A 26,204-nucleotide genomic window follows, 5' to 3' on the forward strand; every position below is an offset into this window, starting at 1 on the left:
CAGAATCATTTGACTTCCAAGTCTGCCACTTTTCAAATCAGACCAATATGGCCGTTTCCGTCGCACAATTTCCGTCACATTTATTCGAAAAAGCTCCTTCCTGATATTCTATGTTCTAAGTGTGAAATGCACACTTGGTGGAATCAGTTACATCTGCAGCTATCAGCTCCTTAATGATGACTCTTAACCGATACTTCAGTGAGATGAGTTACGTTACAGCATACAACAGTTCTGAATTGGGTAGGGTTCAGTCAGGGAGTTGTTGGAAGGATTAGACTCAGATGCAAGGGCATCCAGCCTAAAGGGTTGGAGACGCAGTTACAATGGTACCCGGCCTCAGGGGAGAGAGACGCAGCTGCAAGGGCAGCCGGCCTCAGAAATCGACGCAGATACAACGGTATCCGGCCTAAAGGGTTAGAGACGCAGTTACAACGGTACCCGGCCTCAGGGGAGAGAGACGCAGCTGCAAGGGCATCCGGCCTCAGAAATCGACGCAGGTACAAGGGTACCCGGCCTGCAGGATACTAGGAAGGGCAAAATCCACAAAAGTTGTATGTTTGTCCCGTAACAGAAATATGAATTATTTCCGCTCCTGGCTATCACGTTCAAATATGTCCTGTATTGACCAACTCCACCAGTGAAGAGAAAAATAATAATAATAAAAGAAAAGGAAAAATGATAATTAAGGCTCCTTAATGCAATTACAGTATTTACCCTGTTGGTCGTACCTAAGTAATCGAATCATTGGCTTGGCTTGGGGACGCTTCAGTGACATTTACAAGTATTCATAAAATAAGCACAAAAAATAGGTAGAAATTAAGAAATTAATATTATCAATATTATATAACACAATCGCATCCACCATGAAACAAGTTTATTATAATAACTAGCCCTCAAATCATAAATGGAATAGAATTGGAAGCAAAAAGGGGTAGCGTACAAAATGGCGTCTGGCGTCCCTATGACGTGTTCAAAGAAGGAAAAACTCAGAAAGTACGTTATTATCTACAATAAAGAAAATGAGTTATACTGTGCGTGAAGCACATAAAATAGCGACGGACGGAATTGGCCCTTGAGTAATTAACGAAATACTTTAACAATGAAAGCTAACATGATGCATCAAGTACACAAAACAGCATATTTGCAATGAACCCTTCAAATTAATAAAATACGAAACGGTAATAATGAAATGAGTGGTAACTTACGTCTGGAATTCACTGAACAAAATAAGAAAAAAAAACAAGCTTTGTCTTACTCCAAAATTTACTCTAGGAAAAAAAACTAACTAACAGGAAAAACCAGTTTAACTCGTTTCAAGAAAGGACGCTTAATGAATCCCTTCTTCATTAGGAATTTCTTGGCTTTTCGATCTCAAGTACCTACTTGAAAAAGAGCGTCTTCCAGGGTTCTTAACGCTTGCGCCATCTCCCCTTTCAATTCAACAGCTAGTACAGAAAACCTTCTCTAACATTTCATTTCTTACTGGTGGTCTTTGATAAAATCCACTAGAGGGCAGTGGTTATGTCAATATTGAAAAAAAAAGCAGTCCACTACAATATATATATCTCCTTGACACAAGCTCCTTGACACAAGAGGATGCACTCTGTCATTTTGGCCGGTTGGGTTTCAATGACCTTGAGGTTTTTCTAGATATTGGTGGGGGTCAACCAGAAAAAGACAAGTATAAACTTTGCTCTCTCTCTTTTAGAATTTTGAATTTGGCGGTATATCCGAAATCATCGCCATTCCTTTTAGGAACGAACAAACGAATAAGACAAGCTTTTGATAAACTTCAATTTTATAAGTTTCACCAAAGTTCAATTAATTAATTAACGAACTGTACTGTCCTGACCTTAAATTACCTTGCGCTGGTCAGTGATGCTTGTAGAATTCTTTTTACTTCGAAGATACTTACGAATGACAGCACTTTAAAGACACCTTACTACTCTATGGCCAAAGATCGTGATCGTCTGGTTGTGGTAGGACTCCACATTACGTAGGCAACCCCAAGTACTTACCCTGATTACTAATAGAAAAATTGACGGGAGGTTGGGAGATTCGAAAGAAAACAACACATTTAAACCCAAACAAGAAACGTTTATTTCGGGTTTCATTGGAGACGATTTCCAATGTCATAGCTCTAGGGCGCAGCAGAGGGGAGGAAAAAGAGCTGCGAGAAAACCTCCCCTTAGAACAGCAACAACTACATACTCTACTATACAGGTATGATTTTACGTAGCTACGGCAACAGGTTCAACTGGCGAGAGAAAATCTCATGTGAAATGCACACTTGGTGGAATCAGTTACATCTACAGCTATCAGCTCCTTAATGATGACTCTTAACCGATACTTCAGTGAGATGGGTCACGTTACAGCATACAACAGTTCTGAATTGGGTAGGGTTCAGTCAGGGGGTTGTTGGAAGGATTAGACTCAGATGCAAGGGCATCCAGCCTAAAGGGTTGGAGACGCAGTTACAATGGTACCCGGCCTCAGGGGAGAGAGACGCAGCTGCAAGGGCATCCGGCCTCAGAAGTCGACGCAGATACAACGGTATCCGGCCTAAAGGGTTAGAGACGCAGTTACAACGGTACCCGGCCTCAGGGGAGAGAGACGCAGCTGCAAGGGCATCCGGCCTCAGAAATCGACGCAGGCACAAGGGTACCCGGCCTGCAGGATACTAGGAAGGGCAAAATCCACAAAAGTTGTATGTTTGTCCCGTAACACAAATATGAATTATTTCCGCTCCTGGCTATCACGTTCAAATATGTCCTGTATTGACCAACTCCACCAGTGAAGAGAAAAATAATAATAATAACAGAAAAGGAAAAATGATAATTAAGAGTCCTTAATGCAATTACAGTATATACCCTGTTGGTCGTGCCTAAGTAATCGAATCATTGGCTTGGCTTGGGGACGCTTCAGTGACATTTACAAGTATTCATAAAATAAGCACAAAAAAATAGGTAGAAATTAAGAATTTAATATTATGAATATTATATAACACAAGCGCATCCACCATGAAACAAGTTTATTATAATAACTAGCCCTCAAATCATAAATGGAATAGAATTGGAAGCAAAAAGGGGTAGCGTCTAAAATGTCGTCTGGCGTCCCTATGACGTGTTCAAAGAGAGAAAAATTCAGAAAGTACGTTATTATCTACAATAAAGAAAATGGGTTATATTGTGGGGGAAGCACATAAAATAGAGACGGGGACGGTATTGGCCCTCGAGTAATTAACGAAATACTTTAACAATGAGAACTAATATGATGCATGAAGTACCCAAAACCGCATATTCGCAATAAAACCTTCAAATTAATAAAATAAGAAACGGTAATAATGAAATGTGTGGTAACTTACGTCTGGAATTCACTGAACAAAATAAAGAAAAAAAGCAAGCTTTGTCTTACTCAAAAATTCACTCCGGAAAAAAAAACTAACTAACAGGAAAAACCGGTTTAACTCGTTTCAAGAAAGGACGCTTAATGAATCCCTTCTTCATTAGGAATTTCTTGCCTTTTTGATCTCAAGTACCTACTTGAAAAAGAGCGTCTTCCAGAGGGTTCTTAACGCTTGCGCCATCTCCCCTTACAATTCAACAGCTAGTACAGAAAACCTTCTCTAACATTCCTTCTTACTGGTGGTCTTTGATGAAGTCCACCCAAGTTATGTCAATATTGAAAAAAAAGCAGTCCACTACAGAACCTTTCAATAATGAAAATTTTACATGTAGATGGAACTTATTTCATATGGATAGATAAATAAAACTTATCTCTTGAAAGAGAAGTACATTCTTCATTTCCCCTAAAAATACTATTTCAATTTATTTATTGGGAATACTTATAATTCGATATTCGAACTATTTTGAAAGAAGTCGCTTTATTTTTATCATAGATTAAGGTGGTGTAGATAGGAAACTCTCACAATATTTTGAAACATTGTTCATCGCGACCTCTGGTGGACTGGGGTGAAGCTTGAGTAGATCTGGTTTTGAAAAAAAGCTGTGTGTTGCCTAACAAAAAGAACGAGTATAATTTTTGTGTTTTCTGTCTGTTCTCCATACATTGCAGGAAATTCGAATTGTCCATGTGAACGCAATAAAACTACTTGACAATTTATTCGTATCATAAAACCTAATATAATTACCAATGTACTGGCATTTAGTTCAGATATTTTAGTATTTTTTTTATGATACGAATAGATTACCACAGTAGTATTCTTTCATTCGCATAATTTTCAAAGTAAAAAACCGATTAATGCAAAGGAAAGAATAATGATAATATGGCTTTCTTTATTGTATTTGATTGCATGGCAACAAGTAATAAAATATACTTTATAAAGGTTTATTTTTTCGTTTATACCAGGAGTCCAGTCTTAAATTTGAACCATTTTAGTAGGTATATGGAAGTTTGTCATGATAAGCTATTTCACAGTCGCCACAATCGTAACTTTCACGTAGAATTACGCCTTCTCCAGCAAGGGAATAAATTTTTTTTCTAATCGAATATCCGGAAATATAGTTTGATATTTTCCTTTTCAACAGTGTACCTGCTAGTATGTGATACTGTTGTGCCTACAGACACCCTTTTGATATTTACTTGTTCCGATACCTATTGATCAATAGTTGAAAAATATTAAAATTGAGTCATTTCATAAGTGACTAAAATGGTAGTATCGTTCGTTACAACTTCAGTGTTTCGAATGTTAACAAGTCCATTTGAAAATGCATAATTCAATCAATAGGTAAACATAAAACAGCTAAAAATGTTCTTCATTACCTGAAGGAGATGAAAAAAACTTGACAAATATATGGGAATAATAACTCACTGCCTAAACAAGGATATATAAAATATTTTCGAATATTCGAATTCAAAAAGATTAATCTTCAAAATTTCAAATGACAGAACATACTTCTCCCCTTGTCCTGTGAATGAAGTTGAAGGAAATCTCCTTTTTTCCGGTGTTGGAAATTAGGTTGGTTTAGGATAAATTCTTCTTCAATGAAACGCACTTTGTGAAACAATCTTTATATTGATTCAATCGATTTAACGGAGGTCGATCTATACTCTCAATGAATATCAAACCAGAACTAACTAAACGGAGAGAAATATCTCATTCCTAAAAGATGCTTATATACAGTATATAGGCTCCAATAGCAAAGTACATAATATGGTTATCACAGTCGAAAACTGCTGGGGTATGTTATTCAACACTCTTACCGCCAGCACTAATATTGTTGACTAACAAACCAATCGCATTTGACATATTTATATTTGTCGAGAATTCTGAATGAGTAAGGGATTTGGTTTTGCTTTACTCTGATGAATTTATCTCAACACGCCGCCTCAAAATCAAATCTCTTATCTTTTATAATACAATGCTCAATTACCTATACATATCATTACATATCAAAATTGCATGCAAAAATAAAATATTCCTGAGTATAGAAAGATCCTCCATTTGTTATCTGGGGCAATACAAGTATGGTCCAATATTCATTGCAAGGATGTGGGAAACCCAGAAAAACCACACCAGACCATTGCTATTAGAAATTGTATACATACTCAATATAATACTTTTAGTATTAAATAGTAGTACCTAGTAAATAAATATTTAAAACTTCAATTTCCTAAACCTAAACCTGCTATGAAATAACAGACATTAGTCTGGTAATGGTTTGGTTGAAATAACAGAGAGCTGATAAACTCTGCGATTTTATTTGAGTTTTATAACATCCTCATTTTTTATTTGGGAGGAAAGATATTCGATGTCAATATGTTCTGATCTCGTATGGATTGCAGTACTTACTATTCAAAAAACTATATAATACAAGCTAGTACAACTATTATTTCTATCTTCATAATAATCATGATATATTTCATAATACATAATAATGAAATTAAAACCTTTTTTTTTTATAGTCTTAACGTACGTCTTATGACGGCTTTTTATATAGCCATGTATATAACCCTTTTCTGTGGATGAGGCAGCGATTAAAGCTTGCATTTTTTTTTTTTTTTTAATAAATTGTACTTATTATTTTACAAAAATTTGAATTCAAATAATTCGAACATATTTTATAATCTTGAATTAATTGATAACTCCGTAAGAACATCCAAAGTTCTTCTGTTCTTCTTTTATTAAAAAAATCTACTTAAAATATATAGATCCATTTTAATTATACTATGAGAATTTTTTTTTTTTTTTACACAGTGCTTCATAATATTCTTTTGAAAACACTTATATAATGTAATAATTTTTTTTTTATCAGGAATAATTTCATTTTGTTTTCTATCAACTTCGATTCCTAAAAAAAACTTGATTGCTTTTGTCATAGAAAATCCATCAATTAGAACTTATCAATGTTTCATCATTCGTTGTATAACTACAGAGACAAGAGTTTTCTCTATGTATAACTACTACAATATATCATCCGGATAAAGTACACCTTAATTATATATTTTGCGATAAATTTTGTCTACCTTTAAGATAGGTATGCATCGATGAGTATGAATTTCGAAAACCGAAATCATTTTAGATCCTTTTCGAATTTTCGTTTGTTTTAACTCCTACGTGTTGGGCTTTACTCAATTGACGAAATTGACAATCGTTTCCTCAAGGAACCTTCCTCAAGGAACCTTCCTCAGAATTTCTTGCTCTAAGAAAACTATTTAACTTATCAGCTATTTGAAAAGGAAAGTTTAGAAATCTAAATATTCTATGATGTATCAATGAATTAAATCGATTGCAAGTGTTACTATGTATCTGAAGCTTGAAGTTCTGACGACTGATTCAAAAGTTTCAGCATTATCTAATCAACTATCGCTGCTTGAAGCCCCGGGAAACAAATCGCGTTTATATTTCAATGGATTTCCAAAAATGCATCAATAAATTCTTATTATGCATTTTCAATCAACAATATTTTCATTCTCCGGTGTCTTCGATAAAGACCATGATTTATTCATCAACAATAATAATAACTTTATTGCTTTATACCAATGATATCTATTCAACATTTCATTTATTGCCTAGAAATATTTAGGAATGCTATATTATATTAAGCACATATAACTTAATAATTTTCATGATCGATACTCTGGACATTCTTTCACTTTGTCCTTATTTTGGGTAAATTCAACCCAATTCACTCTTGTGAGATTCATATTAACCTCCACCTTAAATTGCCAATTCATCACAATCACTTTGTTCTTATATACTAAATGTACCAATTTCATTTCATAAACGTGTTGATGTCAGATTTACCTACTGGTTTTGGTTCACCAGTTTCTTTCTGCATTATTATCGATTCATTCACCTGATTTACCATTATCAGATTTACCTACTGGTTTTGATACAAAATCAGATTCACCAGTTTCATTATCAGTTACCTTTGAGTTACCTGATTTATCGTTATCAGATTTACTTACTGGATTTGATACAAAATCAAACTCACTAGTTTCATTCTCAATTATCTTTGAGTTACCTGATTTATCGTTATCAGATTTACCTACTGGTTTTGATACGAAATCAGATTCACCAGTTTCATTATCAGTTACCTTTGAGTTACCTGATTTATCGTTATCAGATTTACTTACTGGATTTGATACAAAATCAAACTCACTAGTTTCATTCTCAATTATCTTTGAGTTACCTGATTTATCGTTATCAGATTTACCTACTGGTTTTGATACGAAATCAAACTCACCAGTTTCATTCTCAATTACCTTCGAGTTACCTGATTTATGGTTATCGGGTTTACCTACTGGTTTTGATACAAAATCAAACACACCAGTTTCTCACTTCACCGAATATCTGATTTTCAATCACTATCAGATTTAAATTTTTTTTTTTTTTCTTCAGAAAGGTAGATGACTGATTCTTTTTTTTTTAATTAACTTTTGACTAGCAATTATTCAAAGTTTAATAATATTCAAATTCAATAGAATATTAGAGAGAATCGTCAATGTGAATATGATATTGTAATTTATAATCGTCACATCTCTAATTTATATTTGGATACGAAATGAGTCACTCCACCTTTTTCATAAATTCAGTACTTATAATCATCATCACATTTTTATCAGCTGTGATTTTAGTTCCTTCGAAAAGTACCTTTATTATTCAAATGTTTTTTTTTTTATTCAACAACTTCATTATTCTACAGGGTATTGTAATTTCGAATCATAATTTAAGCAAGACTCTAAGACTCAATTGAATCCCTTTTTTGTAAGAAAAGCTTCTATCAAGATATGCAGTCGTTTAAAGTGTTTTATGAAGTAATGAAATATAAATCAAATTACTCAACAACCAGACTTCAACAACCAATTTAGAAGACAGACATATTCAGGTATTTTGCTAATCCAGCAATCTATAATATTTTCACCATTAAACAGACTGTCTTTCGAACTTCTACAGTAGCATATCATAGTGTGAATAATATGAAGATTAAGTCATGAAAGTTATATATTTCAATTCTTATTCAGATAATTGAAGACTCAATTGAAATATTTTTTTTTTTATGAAGCCTTTAGAACATTTCAAAATAAATTGAATACTCAATTCATTTTCAAGCTATATTTCCGATAATGATCATGAACTCCTATTTTTATGCCCTTGAACACAACTTCTACTTTTTACTTTCACCAATCAAAGAAAATAACTTCAACTTATGTCAGCTTCTCCTGAAATGATATTTTTGCTTAGGCAAATGCGGAAGCTGGTTCCTATATTGAATGATACTCAATCCCAATTTCACTAATTCTTTTTTTTTTGGTTCGAAATCTAATATTGGCAACGATGTATGCATTCAAAACATTTAATTCAAATATACAAGAAATGTCCCGATTTCGGAAAACTATCAATTACTACTTATGAAATTATAAATTATGGTTCAGGCTCTTCATTTCAAGAATACAAGAATTAAATTTTTTTTTTTAATTTTTTTTTTTTTTCAGTCACATTATATAAATGTAACTGAGCTCTGAAAGAAAAATTTAATATTCCTTAAATGTCATCTTCACTGTGTTTTGATTCTTAAGGCAAATTCCATATTCTATTTTATATCCAGATAGTTCATAAACTACTCTTGAGATATATTCAAACGGATTTTTTTTTTTTTTTTGTCTACCTGATGAAATGTCTTCTAAGTTGGTTGAGTCTGATTTATATTTCGCTTGAGTACCTAATTCAATTTCAAAATTCAAATCCTTTTCAATTGAATTTTAATTAGGGAATTTCAAATCACAATTCAATAATAATGCCCTTCAATGATATCTATCATTGAGAAAATACCTTTTTACGAAATTTTATAACAGTCACAGACAAATTGATTTTGTCTAGATTCAACGAGCTTTCGTTTTACTTATCTGAAAGACCCTACAGGCTGTTGATCAATATAAAAGAGATGACGCCCATTCTCTAGCTCCTTAATTCCCCTTGTGATGGATTGTTGCATCTTGATCCAACTCTACTACTGACTGAAAAACACTTCGTGGTCTTTCGTAGGACTCATCGCTGATCATCAGCTAACTACGCACATATTGCTTTTCAACCGAGTTCACTTCACTTCACTTCACTCACTACCAAATTTTTTCATTCTCAATAGTAGAAGGAAACTTCTTGTTATTTCACTGATTAACTTTATAAACGAAAGATATATTCGCGATTACCAGCGGCGAATTTATTTTTAACAGAGCAAGCTGGGCCGATAAACTGTTGGAAATTAGGTTGGTTTAGGATAAATTCTTCTTCAATGAAACGCACTTTGTGAAACAATCTTTATATTGATTCAATCGATTTAACGGAGGTCGATCTATACTCTCAATGAATATCAAACCAGAACTAACTAAACGGAGAGAAATATCTCATTCCTAAAAGATGCTTATATACAGTATATAGGCTCCAATAGCAAAGTACATAATATGGTTATCACAGTCGAAAACTGCTGGGGTATGTTATTCAACACTCTTACCGCCAGCACTAATATTGTTGACTAACAAACCAATCGCATTTGACATATTTATATTTGTCGAGAATTCTGAATGAGTAAGGGATTTGGTTTTGCTTTACTCTGATGAATTTATCTCAACATCCGGCGTCATCTATTAACTGTATATTGAAAGAAACACCTATTAATTCACCCCAGGTTAAGAGAGGGCGCAAAAAAACGGTTTCGTCTCGTAGTATGGAAGTTTCCGATCTACATAACTCTAATCTATGATTTTTATAAACGAAAATTCATTCGTTTCCGACAGGATACGAAAACGAAAGCCGATATCTGCCGATATTCGTTCGGGTCGCAACTCGCAATTTGATTGGACGCCCAGATATGTCGAATTCCTGACAATTTGGTTCAATATCAGTCACCAGAGTAACCGCTCTGGTAATTTTGGGTTACCAAATTTGTATATACCAAAGATTATAGATTATAATCTTTGGTATATACCATAGACCTATTAAACACATCCACACGGACGCGCCCTTCCAATAAGTTTCAATAGCCACGAGTGCGGCCAACATAAGCGAAGAGAGAGATGGAGCTAGTATGGGCAAGAAAACGTTCCTTAGAACGCCTTAGCGCTAAGCGCATACGATTTATTTCGATTTTTTTTTTATATTTAGGGAAAATTCGAAATGAAATTTGCTTGGAAATATTTCGATAATTCATTATGAACATAATTCTTTTAATTTAGGTATTAATTTCCGAGCTATATACCTATATTGGCTTGCGTTAGAGATAAGCAAGTACCTATAATTGAATGAAAGAAAAATAGGACGAATATGAGTATCATTTAGATTGCGTTTTATAATCCAATTGAAACTGCTTTCGGCAATTTTTACTCGGAAAATACAACAGATAAGTTCATGAAAAGTTTGTGAATAAATTGGTCTGTATAAAAACAGTTAAGCACTTTTTCAGCAAACATAATGTTCTGATTTCTTGTCGGTTCAATATCTGAAAAAATATTTTAAGTATGTAATATCACTTTTGACTAAAAATAAGTTCCCCCTGATGATATTTCTTTTACATCGCTTCACATTTTAAGATTGGATAAAAATAATGAAACAATCATAATTATTAGCAACTTTATTTATTCTTCTTATTCATCAATATTGATCAAAAGGTTGAAAAATAGACATTACAATCGGCATATAATGTAATTCTTCAACTAAGGATAATTTTCAGAAAGCATATTTATATTTTGTCCCAATGAAAAAGCTCGTATTTTGGGCATTCCTTCTTCTTCTATACTCAAGTGCTTCTTGAGTATTATTACAATATTTGCTCCGTATTGTTGCAACTTTTTTTTTTAAATCACCCTTTTCCTATTATGATATAATAATCAGGGCAAATTCACATTACTTTGTTGTAGCGGAGGAAGGCAAGGATTAGTCGATAAGTTACATCAACAGAATTTGAGCATCCATCAGCTAGATCAGACCAACTCAGTTTTGAAGCAAATTCATACTTGCTTGTGCAAAGTAGGTGAGTTAATTGGAATTTCAATAAATACGTATATAGGTTAGAAGACAACCGCTGATAAACCGTTTATCGAAAAGGTATGCAACGATCAATCAACCATGGATAATGGGAGCTTGAAAATGAATGCCATTAAGTATTTCAACAAACATCATTGATTCATTGTAGTATTACGGGTTGACTAAGTTACATGTATCAGCCTCTCTCAATGAATTCAGAATAAGTTTTCAGCATTTTAACCTTTTTTTTCACATTTCTGTATTTGATTTGAATGCTATTTATATATGATTTCTTTTGATACTTGCAGGATACCTGTGTTATATCTGTAATCAGTAAAGGAATAAATTTAGATTTGGTATCCATTTAGGTATCAGATATTGGTTCCGTTCACTGCAATATTGTTCGAGATAATTTTTTTACAATCAAATGCAACATAAAATTGAAAACCAATGTGTTGAAAATAACAAAAATGTATTGTCCTTTTACTAAAGAAAACTATAAAGTTCTATGTTCAACTCTGCCCCATCTGTGTTCTCGTATATTTATCTATGACACCCTGTTTCACCGTTGTATCAGTCTTGTAGTTCCAGTAGAGTCGAGTGAGTATTAAAGCAATTATTAGTCTAGTGCTACACGTGTTTTTGTCCCACCTTTTTCACCGAATTATAATAGGTTATGGGCCCAGGTGCGTGATCCAGCAAACATTTTAATTTTTCGTGAAACAAAAGTGATCAATAGTTAACACAGTTGTGTAGCGAGACGTGACTCTTTAAAGATAAAAAACTAAAATGGTCGTGAATTACTTTGCCTCTGTTCCGAAATTAATTGGTCGCGATAATTACCAAGAATGGGCGTTCGCCATAGAAAATGTGCTAGTGCTCGAAGGATTGAACAAGTGCATAGATGGCAGCGAATCTGACACAGTGTTGTTGTCAAAAGCGAAGGCTAAATTAATATTGACGCTGGAACCTTCTTTATATACCCACGTTAGGGAAGCGAAAACTCCCCAAGAGGTCTGGACGAAACTGAGAAACCTTTTTGACGATTGTGGATTTAGCAGGAAGATAGGACTGTTGAGAACCCTGATTTCTGCCAGGTTAGAAAACCACGATTCGATGGAAAGTTATATTCATCAAATTGTTGAAACATCCCAGAAATTGTACTGTCCTGGCCTTAAATTACCTTGCGCTGGTCAGTGATGCTTGTAGAATTCTTTTTACTTCGAAGGTACTTACGAATTACAGCACTTTAAAGACACCTTACTACTCTATGGCCAAAATTCGTGATCGTCTGGTTGTGGTAGGACTCCACATTACGTAGGCAACCCAAAGTTCTTACCCTGATTACTAATAGAAAAATTGACGGGAGGTTGGGAGATTCGAAAGAAAACATTTAAACCCAAACAAGAAACGTTCATTTCGGGTTTCATTGGAGACGATTTCCAATGTCATAGCTCTAAGGCGCAGCAGAGGGGAGGAAAAAGAGCTGCGAGAAAACCTCCCCTTAGAACAGCAACAACTACATAATCTACTACACAAGTATGATTTTACGTAGCTACTGCAACAGGTTCAACTGGCGAGAGAAAATCTCACGTGAAATGCACACTTGGTGGAATCAGTTACATCTACAGCTATCAGCTCCTTAATGATGACTCTTAACCGATACTTCAGTGAGATGAGTTACGTTCAGCATACAACAGTTCTGAATTGGGTAGGGTTCAGTCAGGGGGTTGTGGGAAGAATTAGACTCAGATGCAAGGGCATCCAGCCTTAAGGGTTGGAGACGCAGTTACAACGGTACCCGGCCTCAGGGGAGAGAGACGCAGCTGCAAGGGCATCCGGCCTCAGAAATCGACGCAGATACAACGGTATCCGGCCTAAAGGGTTAGAGACGCAGTTACAACGGTACCCGGCCTCAGGGGAGAGAGACGCAGCTGCAAGGGCATCCGGCCTCAGAAATCGACGCAGATACAAGGGTATCCGGCCTGCAGGATACTAGGAAGGGCAAAATCCACAAAAGTTGTATGTTTGTCCCGTAACACAAATATGAATTATTTCCGCTCTTGGCTATCACGTTCAAATATGTCCTGTATTGACCAACTCCACCAGTGAAGAGAAAAATAATAATAATAAAAGAAAAGGAAAAATGATAATTAAGGGTCCTTAATGCAATTACAGTATTTACCCTGTTGGTCGTACCTAAGTAATCGAATCATTGGCTTGGCTTGGGGACGCTTCAGTGACATTTACACGTATTCATTAGATAAGTACAAAAAAATATGTAGAAATTAAGAAATTAATACTATGAACATTACATAACACAAGCGCATCCACCATGAAACAAGTTTATTATAATAACTAGCCCTCAAATCATAAATGGAATAGAATTGGAAGCAAAAAGGGATAGCGTACAAAATGGCGTTTTTCTTTCTTTGAACACGTCATAGGGACGCTACTATGACGTGTTCAAAGAAAGAAAAACTCAGAAAGTACGTTATTATCTACAATAAAGAAAACGAGTTATATCGTGTGTGAAGCACATAAAATAGAGACGGACGGAATTAGCCCTCGAGTAATTAACGAAATACTTTAACAATGAAAACTAATATGAGCATCAAGTACCCAAAACCGCATATTCGCAATAAAACCTTCAAATTAATAAAATAAGAAACGGTAATAATGAAATGAGTGGTAACTTACGTATGGGATTCACTGAACAAAATAAAGAAAAAAACAAGCTTTGTCTTACTCAAAAATTCACTACAGAAAAAAAACTAACTAACAGGAAAAACCGGTTTAACTGGTTTCAAGAAAGGACGCTTAATGAATCCCTTCTTCATTAGGAATTTCTTGCCTTTTCGATCTCAAGTACCTACTTGAAAAAGAGCGTCTTCCAGAGGGTTCTTAACGCTTGCGCCATCTCCCCTTTCAATTCAACAGCTAGTACAGAAAACCTTATCTAACCTTTCATTTCTTACTGGTGGTCTTTGATCAAGTCCACTAGAGGGCAGTCGTTATGTCAATATTGAAAAAAAAGCAGTCTACTACAAAATTGAGAAGAACAGGCTTCAAAATAGACGAAGAATCGGTAGGATCTTTGTTACTTGCGGGATTACCTGAAAAATATGCCCCGATGATAATGGCGGTCGAGCACTCTGGTCTACAGATTACTACTGATTCCATAAAAACCAAGTTGCTAGACATGCAACCAGAGGGCCCCAGCAGCGGTGCTTTTGCAGTGAATTTCAAGAACCGACAGAAGCCAAACTATCGGAAACGAGATGGCAGCACTCCTGTAGCGTCAAACAACAAATTTGACAAGTCGAAAGCTGAACCGGGTGAGCGCAATGAAAACAAAAATAGAAATAACATAGTCTGCTTTAAATGTAAAAAAAATGGACATTTTATTAACAAATGCCCTGGAGCCAAAGAAAGGAATGTATTCAGTGCTGCATTTACCACAGCGGAATTCAACACTCAAGATTGGTATGTTGACAGTGGTGCTAGCGTACATTTATCTGCTAACAACAGTTGGATGATGAACGAGCGAAATCCAGATTTAACAGAAATAATCGTTGCAAACAGATCAAGAATTGCTGTAAAGTCATCAGGTGATATAAAAATCACCACCAAAGTTGAAGACTCTCAACATGACATACTGTTGACCAACGTACATTATGTTCCGGATTTGACGACAAATCTTCTTTCTGTGTCTCAGCTGATTAAAAATGGGAATCGAGTATGTTTTGAAGATGAGGGTTGCAAAATATTTAATAGTTCTAATATTTTAGTTGCGACTGCTAGCCTCAAAAATAACATAGGTAATTATGCAGTGTAGAGAGAACCGTGCTAGGTCGGTGAAAAAAATCGTACTCACAGATTCCGGGTCCCAGATTACGAAAATGAAAACGAGAATTCTGCAATCCTTTCAGTTTTTCCAAAAAAAAATGGAAAAGTTTCCCCTCTGGAAGGTAAGGTTATATATAGTTAGAGCTAGTTTTCTTCTATTTTTTTAATAAATACTCGTTGGAAATGTTAAATTCATCAACATTCAAGATCATCCTGCCAAAAAAATGCCTTTAATTCGTCGCAAACGACGATTTTATACTTTGTTTACATCCGTTGTGAACCATCGTGGCCGCCATGATGTTTCGAGCTACGAACTGTTCCTATGCAACGTTGCCAAGTCTCAAACTGGTTGGTCAGCAAATTCCTTTCGAACTGTTGGGATAGGAAAAGCATATCTTTGTTCACTATTCCATATGCGTTAACTGCATAGATAACCTATGCTAACCTATGGTTAGCTGCCAGTTAACTAATAAAATTTTGAGTTACATTGCTTAATGCTTTTTCCAGTGTCTTTTTTTACCAGGGTTAAAGGGAACTTTAGAAGTTTGATTATGATAGGTACTGGTCGTTATTCCTGAATGGTTCATGTTATTAATATCTTTAAAATGATACTTTTTTGGTGTAGGAAACTCTGAAAAGACTCGATTCATTTTGCCATTACGAATTTGACCGCGTTTTCAAAAATGATCCTTGAAAAAACACCATGACAAAACCCTTAAACCTAATCTAACCTTTCCTAATGGAAGGGTTAGGTGGTTATAGGGATTGTGCAGCTCTATAATAATTTGATATGCGTGAAATATTGTATAAGAACTAAAAACATATTTTCCCAAGCAATATTCGAACTAATTTCTTCAATTTAACTACACATATGTACTATTGGCAACGTTGCATAGTTTGCAATGTTTGACAGTTCGTATGTTGAAATATCATGGCGGCAATGACGACTCATACGGATGTAAACAATATATAAAATCATCGTTTTCGGCTAAATGAAAGCCTTTTTTTGACTGGAAATGATTGAGATTACCTAAATCGAACATTTCCAATGAGTATTGATTAAGAAAAAAGGAGAAAACAAACTATAACTATCACTAACCTCACGTTCCAGAAGGAAACTTTCTCATTTTTTTTTGGGAAAACTAAGAGAATTGCAGACTTCTCGTTTTCATTTTCGTAATCTGGGACCCGGAATCTGTGAGTACGATTTTTTTCACCGACCTAGCACGGTTCTCTCTACACTGCATAATTACCATAACGGATATAAGTTGAACCTTAGTCAACCAAATTCAAGTTTCCTCGCAGGAAGTGAAATATGGCATCGACGATTAGGACATATTAACAGCGGATACTTGAATAAGATGAATGATTTAGTTGAAGGGATGGAATTTAAAGGAAGATCTAATAACAAACTACTGAATTGTGAAATATGTTGTCAGGGTAAGCAAACCAGATTACCGTTTCCAAGTGAAGGAAACAGAGCTGGTAATATTCTAGAAATTATTCATTAAGACATATGTGGCCCTATGGAAACGACTTCTCTGGGTGGAGCCAAGTACTTCCTGACGTTTACAGATGACTACAGTAGGATGAGCTTCATATATTTTCTAAGAATGAAGGATGAGCTTTATGAAAAATTTGAGACCTTCAAGAATCTTGTAGAGAACCAACAAGAACGAAAGATTAAAATTCTCAGATCTGACAATGGTTCTGAATACTGCAGCAAGGAATTCGAAAAATTATTAAGGAAGAATGGAATCGTCCACCAAAAAACAAATACATACACTCCAGAACAGAATGGTATGGCTGTAAGGATAAATCGTACACTTGTGGAAAAGGCCAAGTGTCTCATGTTTGATGGTGGAGTAGAAAAGTTTTTATGGGCAGAAGCCTGCAATGCAGCCAATTACATCCGAAACCGTTCAATAGCAGCTGGTATCGATAGAACACCTTTTGAAATTTGGAACAATAAAAAACCTAACATTGAACATTTCCGATTGTATGGAAGTGCCACCATCGTCCATGTTCCTAAAATAAATAGAAGCAAATGGGATCGAAAGGCTGCTAAACACATTCTTGTTGGATATGATGAACTTACAAAAGGTTGTAGATGCTACAACCCTGTGACGAAGAAAGTTATCATTAGTCGAGATGTGTCCATTATTGAAAATGTAAGCAAGTCCTCGAATATGTCCAATGATACTTTGGAAAGTCAAGAAGAGCTTGCAGTTTCAGTGGGGGAAGAACAGCTAAGTTAGGAATTGGAGAGCAGTGAGAATTCCGTTAAGGAAGAATCACTCAACGAGGAAACTGTTCCAAGTGAAGATAGTGATTATGTTCCTGAACGAGAACCAGAAATAGGAACTGTACCCAGGAGATCACAAAGAACTGCCAAGAAGAAAAACTTTGATGATTATGTGACATATCTCAGCACCAACAATGTGGATGACTCAGTCTCTCACATGGTTCATACACCTGAAACCGTATCTGAAGCACTCTCTGGACCAGACGGAAAGAGATGGAAGGAAGCCATGCTGGAGGAGATCAGATCCTTTGAGGAGAACAAGACATGGGAACTCGTTGATCCACCAGAAGGAGGTACCATAGTTCAGTGCAAGTGGGTGCTAAAAACTAAATGTGACAGTGAAAATGTTATCAGTTACCGAGCAAGATTAGTGGCGAAGGGTTATACACAAAGAAGGGGAATTGATTATGATGAGACGTTTCCCCCTGTAGTGCGTCATTCAACACTCAGAATATTAGTCGCTCTAGCTGTAAATTTAGATTTAAAAATAATCCATCTAGATGTAAAAACCGCATTTTTAAATGGTATACTGAAAGAAAGCGTCTACATGAGACAACCAGAGGGTTTTATTGTAAAAGGCTTTGAAGACGTCTATAAATTAAAAAAGGCTGTATATGGCTTAAAACAGTCTAGCCGAGCCTGGAATGAAAGGATTAATGAAATTCTTTTAAGTGTTGGTTATGGAAAATCTAAGTTTGAACCATGCCTTTACATCAGGAAGAAAAATAATTTATATACCTTTGTTGCTCTTTATGTTGACGATTTCTTCATTTTTTCTAATGATGAAAAACAGGTTGAACTTCTAGAAGAACATTTGAGTTTGAAATTCAAAATTAAGAATTTAGGTGAAGCTAAGCAGTGCCTAGGAGTCAGAATTTTAAGAGATTATGATTTGAATTGTATAACATTAGATCAAGAAGGTTACATTGAAGAACTCTTAAAGAAATTCGACATGATTAATTGTAAAACTGTTTCGACTCCTCTAGACAATAGCCTCAATTTGAATGTTAATGAAGATGTATCAACTTGTGATAAAAATGTACCATATCAGGAACTTATCTGTAGCCTTATGTATCTGGCAGTTTTGACACGTCCTGATATAGCCCATGCAGTAAGTTGTCTCAGCCAATTCAATAATAGATACACAAAATTACTCTCTCCAGCACAGAAGCTGAATACATGTCTCTTAGCGAAGCCACGAAAGAAGCCATATATTTGAAAAATCTTTTATTTGATTTGACTGATCAAAATGACTGTATTAAATTATTCAATGACAATCAAAGTGCACAAAAGCTAGTGGCTAATCCTGTGTACCATGATAGAACAAAGCATATTGATATAAAATATCATTTTATTCGGGATGCTTTATCAGATGAATTGATTAGCTTAGAATATTTACCAAGCCAAGAAATGGTAGCTGATATTCTGACGAAACATATGACATGGCGTCGAATGAAAGTGACGCGGAAAGTGAGGCTAGTGAAAGTGGTCGAAAAAGTGGAAATTCTGGAGCAAAAATATACAAATGTTGCTCCAAAACGAGCAAAAATTATGTGTGCAAATATTGCCTATCTCTATTCCATGAAAGTTGTGCAAAAAGAATTAAAAACGTGACTTTCGAAAGTGAATCAGTACTGATTTGCTGTGAGGAATCATGTCAAGCTGTTAAACAACGAAAAGAGCATATTGCAGTAGTAAATGCAGAAAATCAATATTTGAAGAAACTTCTGAAGGAGGTTCAAGAAAAAAACCAAATTCTAATGGAAAATAATTCATTACTACGAGAGAAAATCCAAACAATGGAGAAAAACACACAAAAAACGTATAAACAAGTGGTGAGCCAAGGTCATACAAAGATAGAACAGCGCATACAGAACAGAGAGAACAAGTCCCAAACAGTAAACAAGAATGGAAATACGGAAAAAGGAGGAAGAAATATAAAAATTAATGACAGTGACAATCCAAATGATACACATGAACTACAACCAGAAACATCTAACTCTGGAACACAAAATAATATTACATTACGAAGTTCTGTGGCCGCTGCTACAAAAACGGGGACAGAACAAACAATAACGGAACAGATGTTACCGTCAGTCATCAATCAAATTCACAACAACAAAACATCCGAAATAATTAATATGGAAAAAGGAGACAGCAAAGAGGATTTCAATTTGGAAAAAAGAAGGCGAAAACCAAAACTGATGTATGGAAGAGGAGAAATCGAAAACACCAAATTTCAGAATTTTCAAGGAACTAAAAGATCAACTGAAGAGAAAAAAGCTTGGCTATTTCTTTCAAGAATTAAGGATGATGTAGAAAGTGAAACAATAAAGGACTACATACAGGAGAAACTTGAAGTGGAAATATCTACAATCTATGTTAAGGAAGTGTCTTTGAAAATTCCCAGGAAAGACAATAAATGTTTTATAATAGGTGTAAACTTCGAGCATAAGGATAAAATCTATGATGCAGCATTATGGCCCTCAGGGATAGCCTTTAGTCGTTTTGACTTCAGAAGAGGACATCATTTTTTGGAGCAAACAAACCTAAAAAATTAGATATAAAAGTACAACATGAATTGGAAATAATCCATCAAAATTTACAATCAATAGGAAATGCCAGAGATCAACTGGAGTTGATGACAAAAGATAGGAAAAAACTGGGTGTTCTGTGCTTAACAGAGCACTGGAAAACTTATGATCAGTTAAGAAATTATGCTATACCAAATTTTAGACTAGCAACTGCATTTTGTCGAAACAAAAATGAATATGGTGGTAGTGCTATTTATGTCAAAAATGATATCAGATTTAAGGTGAGAGAGGATATAATGAGGATGTCAATTAAGATGGTAGTGGAAATATCAGCGATTGAAATTATCTTAGGTACAGAAGCATCTTTAGTATTAGCAATTTATCGGCCATCAGGTGAAGCAGACATTTTTTTCGATACACTTGAAAAAATATTAAATGTTTTGAGTGGAAACAAGAGAATTATTATAACGGGTGATTTCAACATAAACATGCTGAATCAAAATCACAGCAATACACAAATATTCAAGCAACTCTTGTACTCATATGGTGTAACTCCAACGATTATGGAACCTACAAGAATTACAGCAACTACAAAAACTTGTATCGATAACATCTTGACGAATTATACAGAATATGAAGCGGGGACATTTCCAAACCATATGTCAGATCATAATACCACCCAAACCATTACTTTAAAATGGAGAAGTACTGAAATAAGTCGGAATTACATATATAAAAGAGTTATAAATGAGTATACACTGTCAGTCCTCAAAGAAGAACTTAAAGAAGAAAATTGGGATGGAATTTGGGAAATTCCACAAGAAAATGTCGATGAGCAATGGAACTCTTTTTTGGAAAGCTACACAGAACACTTCAAATATGCTTGTCCATTGAAAAAAATTGATAAGGCACACAATACAAAGAAACTATTGAAAATGAAACCTAATGAGGAGCAGATTAATTGTAAGAAAAAGCTTGACATACTTTATACCCTCAAGACTTTCAATCAAAGCTATAATGAGGATTACAAAAAAGTGAAAAGGGAATATGACTCTATCTTGAGAAAACAGAAATGCCAAGTATACAAAGGAAAAATACTTACTTCAGATAATAAAAGCAAAAGTCTATGGCAATGTGTGAAGGATATCAAAGGAGCGGAAAGCAGAGAGTCAATACGGTTAGAGGGAAATCCAAAACAAATAGCAACTGATTTCAATCATCATTTCTCTACAGCGGCATTAGAACTCATAAACAGAATGAGGGATGTTCCTTTCACACATAATATTGAACGTGTAACTGAAAAACTCATCTTCAGACAAATAACTGAGAATGAGGTGCTATTGGCTTGTTCCAAGTTAAAAAATAAAGATAGTTGTGGCATAGATGGTATTTCTAATAGAGTTATCAAGAGCTCCATAGACTTAATACTTCAACCACTAACATATATTATCAACAATATGCTAACCTATGGAATATTCCCACAGCAATTAAAAGAAGCAAAGGTAATACCGATTTATAAGAAAGGAGATGCTAATGAAATGTCTAATTATAGGCCGGTTAGTATATTACCATCCTTTTCGAAAATATTTGAATTGATAATTGCAGATCAACTTCTGGAATTTCTCTTGGAGAAAGATATATTAGCATCCTCACAACATGCCTATATTAAAGGAAAATCAACAAATACTGCCATTTATGATTTCATAGTAGAGATAGTGGAGGCATTTGAAGAAAAAGATCTGACCATGGGCATTTTCCTAGACCTATCAAAAGCTTTTGATAGCCTATCACATCAACATCTAGTGCATAAAATGGAACAACTTGGGGTGAGACACAAGTCATCTGATCTGATAAATTCATATCTACAAAATAGAAAACAATACGTTTACATAGAGAAACCTGAAGGGCAAGCTTTATCAGATGCTGAAGAACTGAAACTAGGAGTACTACAAGGAAGTATTTTGGGGCCACTATTATTCATTATCTATCTCAATGATATTGAAGATTGTATCAGGAATAAGAACTTCACATCTTTGACAAATTATGCAGATGACACAAATATTCTTATCAAAGCAAAAGAATATAATGAATTGATACAGAGGACATCAGAAGTGGTGGAAAACATCAAAGAATGGTTTTTAAAAAATAAACTGCATATGAATGAAGGGAAAACTAATGCAATACTGTTCAAGTCTACACATTCAACTTTTGAGACCCCAAAGGAGGTTATGATAACAGCAAGAACACAAGAACTAACTTCATTCACGAAGTTTTTAGGAATTTACGTGGATGATACACTGAGGTGGGAGGAACATATTTCAAACCTGGGAAGCAGCCTGGCCTCAGTCTGCTACTCTTTAAGTGTACTGGCGAGATATCTGGATAACTTCTCCATGAAAACCATCTATCATGCGGTATTTGAGTCAAAAGCAAGGTATGGAATCATGTTTTATGGCCATGCATCTAAATCAATGCAAATATCCATCCTCCAGAAAAGAGCACTCCGAATTATTCTCAAACTGGGATACAGAGAATCATGCAGAGGAAAATTTAGAGAAAATGGAATTTTGACTATCACAGCAATGCACATACAGGAATGTCTGATTTTTGTATTCAAAAACAAGAACCTTTTTGAATTGAACTCATCCAACATATATAACACAAGGAAAACAAATCTAAAATATCCAATTCACAGAAGAACATCTACAGAGAAAGGACCCAAATACAAATGTATAAAATATTTCAACATAATGCCAGACACAATAAAGAATGAAACTAGACCAAAGAATTATAAGAAACAAATATACAAGATGCTGCTCAACATAGAACCCTATAATGTTGAAGAATTTTTCAACGCGGCTAAAGATTGGAAGGATAATACAGCTGGATAGCAGACTCTGTGCTTTTGATTTTTCTTTTTTGACGTAATTTCATTTCAAAGTTTACTTTAGTTAACATTGTAACTTTTATCTGAAATAAATATTATCTTATCTTATCTTATCTAACCGTTGTTGGTTCGTAAGAATGATAAATTTGTGCGATATTTAGGTTCAGGTTAATTTTTGTTAAATGGGGGTGTTGAAAATAACAAAAATGTATTGTCCTTTTACTGAAGAAAACTATAATAATAATAATAATAATAATAATAATAATAATAATAATAATAATAATAATAATAATAATAATAATAATAATGTCTGGCCTGATGGCAGCTATCTGGTAGATAGCGTGCCGGACAGCCATCGTAACGACGTAGACGGTGCAGCCAGCCACGCCTGCTGTCCGCAGTCCCATTCCTTTTTCCTCTCTCTTTCACATCCTTTATAGGGGTGCTCTTTCTGCTCTCATTTCACTACCCCTCACCCAAATCGAGAAAGGGGAGCAAAAACCCATGAAAATGGTGATAACGAGAAGCCTCGGAAACAAGTCGCTGCCTGGGGATCGTCAGGGCATGTCTGGAGCCGGCGCTGGACATGACAGCATGCGGGACGTCGGTGGCAGGATGTTGAGGAAGCGGGCTCCTGCTGCAAAAGAAGCTACAGCTCCAAAGCAACAACAGCAACCAACGAGTCCAATTCAATTGCCGACTCGAACCGCTGAAGGTGCTGCGCAGGATATTCAGCCAGTGCTCACCCAAGCGGGGTTAGTTAGAAAACGCATGAAGTGGACAACGTCCATGAATGAAACTATAGTGCGCATATATAACTCCATCACGGGACTAGGGCAGAACACGAACAACTGTAGGAAAAGGCTCCATGAGGAATTCTGCAACGCCTACCCAAATCTCAATGTCACTGAACAACGAGTGGCAGACCAATACCGCGTAATTCTGAGAAATGAACTAATACCAACGGCCCGAATCGACGCAATTAAACGAGAACTTCAGCGTCCGCCTGCAACAGAGAATAACACCAACACCTCTGATGAAATTCACATGCTTGGGCAACAACAGGCAGAAGAAACTGATACTGAAAGTCCATCTTGCAACGCAAGTGAGCCTGAACACCAGGACGATAGGGAAGAGCTCCACCGACAAGTTGACTCTGACATGAGGAGATACTTTGCCGAACTGGAAGGAACAGATCCTCTTCATCGAGTAGCACCTCCACGGCTCAATACATCTAAGAAACTCACTAATAATCGACATCTTGAATAAGGACGTTTTACCGGAGTACCTACAGAACGGAAGTTCATTGGAATATCTGCATCTAGTTTTTCACTGTGCAGCGCTGACGACAGCGAAAACCATAGGGGCAAAAATTCGCCAAACGAACAATGATGGTCCAAAATTACACAAATTACACGCGCCAGCATGGCAAAAACGTCTTCAACACAAAACAGAAAGGCTAAGAAGAGACATTGGACGACTGACGGAGTACTTGAACGGGAATCGAGGAAGAAAGGTTGTGAAAGCTGCCAAAGAGATCATGGATAGAAACAGGACACACACAGAACGAGAGACGGAGAATGCTACAGCTCACCATTGCCTCGACACTCTGAAGCAAAAATTAAGTCTGTATGCAGAACGCCTGAGGAGATATAAGAGCAATCATAGCCGGAAAAGAGACAATAATTCATTCGAAAAGTCGGAAGAATCTTTCTACCGGTCACTCACATCGTCGGATGGAGAAAATGGAAAGTTACCACCAAAGGAAGCCATTGAACAATTCTGGACCGAACAATTATCAACGAAACCTCACTTCAATGGAGATACCGGATGGATTGAAGATGAAAAATCTGAAGCTATAAAATATGAGCCGATGCAGCATGACATGATCACAATTGAAGAAGTAAAATCAGCTATCAGAGGACTGCACAACTGGAAAGCACCTGGGCCTGATGGATTACAGAACTTCTGGATCAAGAAACTTTGGATCATGCATGACAAATTGACCTCCGCAATAAATGATGTCATTGAAAATCCTGAAAGATTGCCAGTATTCCTTACACATGGCACAACATACTTGTTACCTAAAGACCAAAGGAATACAGAAGACCCATCCAAGTACCGACCAATCACATGTCTTCCAACGATGTACAAATTAATCACATCGTGCATTTCAAACCGAATTCACAACCATTGCGAAAGGAATAACATCATCGCCATGCAACAGAAAGGATGCACCAAAGACAGCCGAGGGTGCAAAGAACAACTAATAATAGATTCAGTTATCTGCAATCAAGCGTTCTCTAAGCGAAGGAATCTCTACGCTGCGTACATAGACTACAAAAAAGCATTCGATTCTATACCTCACGAATGGCTCTTGACGATCTTGAAGATTTACAAGGTGGATCCCAATATTGTTAAGTTCCTGAAAAACGCCATGTCAACCTGGCGTACTAGTCTTCAAATGAAAGCAGCAGATTGCTCTATTACAACAGGACCTATTCCAATAAGACGCGGAATTTTCCAAGGAGACTCGCTGAGCCCTCTGTGGTTCTGCATGGCCCTGAATCCCTTGTCTCATAGATTGAATTCTACGGACTGCGGATTTTCCATCAAGAGCGGCAGTAGAACTATGATGAAACTGAATCATCTCCTTTACATAGCTGTTTACAGAGCAGTGGTCCTCCCAACGCTTCTTTACGGAAGCGAAAGCTGGACTCCCTACAGGCGACATATTAAACAGCTTGAACAGACGCAGCAACGTCATCTAAGACAGATAATGCACATCAGATGGTTCCACAAAGTTTCGAATGCAGAAGTCTTGCAGCGCGCGAGTTGTACAACAATTGAGACTCAAGTAACGAGGGCCCGACTCAGATGGAGCGGCCACATTCTGAGGATGCAGGACACAAGACTCCCCAAAATAGCTCTATACGGCGAAATCACTGAGGGAGCCCGGAAACCAGGAGGCCAGTATAAGCGGTTTAAGGATACACTACATCAATCCCTAAAATCAGTTAATGCTAATCATAACTGGGAACAACTAGCGTTAGACAGGTCACAGTGGAGGTCTTTGGTCCACAGTTATAATGGAGAATCGAGAAGGATACAGCGGCGGCCAGATCTGGTTGGAGACTATCCATGCCC

The 26,204-nt window shown here is 35.9% G+C and overlaps 1 long non-coding RNA gene across 1 annotated transcript; it reads left to right on the plus strand.

Annotated features, from left to right (window-relative positions):
• The first annotated feature begins 143 nt into the window (after positions 1-143).
• On the plus strand, positions 144-2,803 carry LOC123314810. The gene is made up of 2 exons (XR_006537872.1): positions 144-497; positions 2,546-2,803. It is a non-coding gene; the product is annotated as an uncharacterized LOC123314810 (long non-coding RNA).
• The last annotated feature ends 23,401 nt before the right edge of the window (positions 2,804-26,204 follow it).

This window comes from Coccinella septempunctata, chromosome 6, assembly GCF_907165205.1.
Source record: "Coccinella septempunctata chromosome 6, icCocSept1.1, whole genome shotgun sequence".
NCBI classification, from domain to species: Eukaryota; Metazoa; Arthropoda; class Insecta; order Coleoptera; family Coccinellidae; genus Coccinella; species Coccinella septempunctata.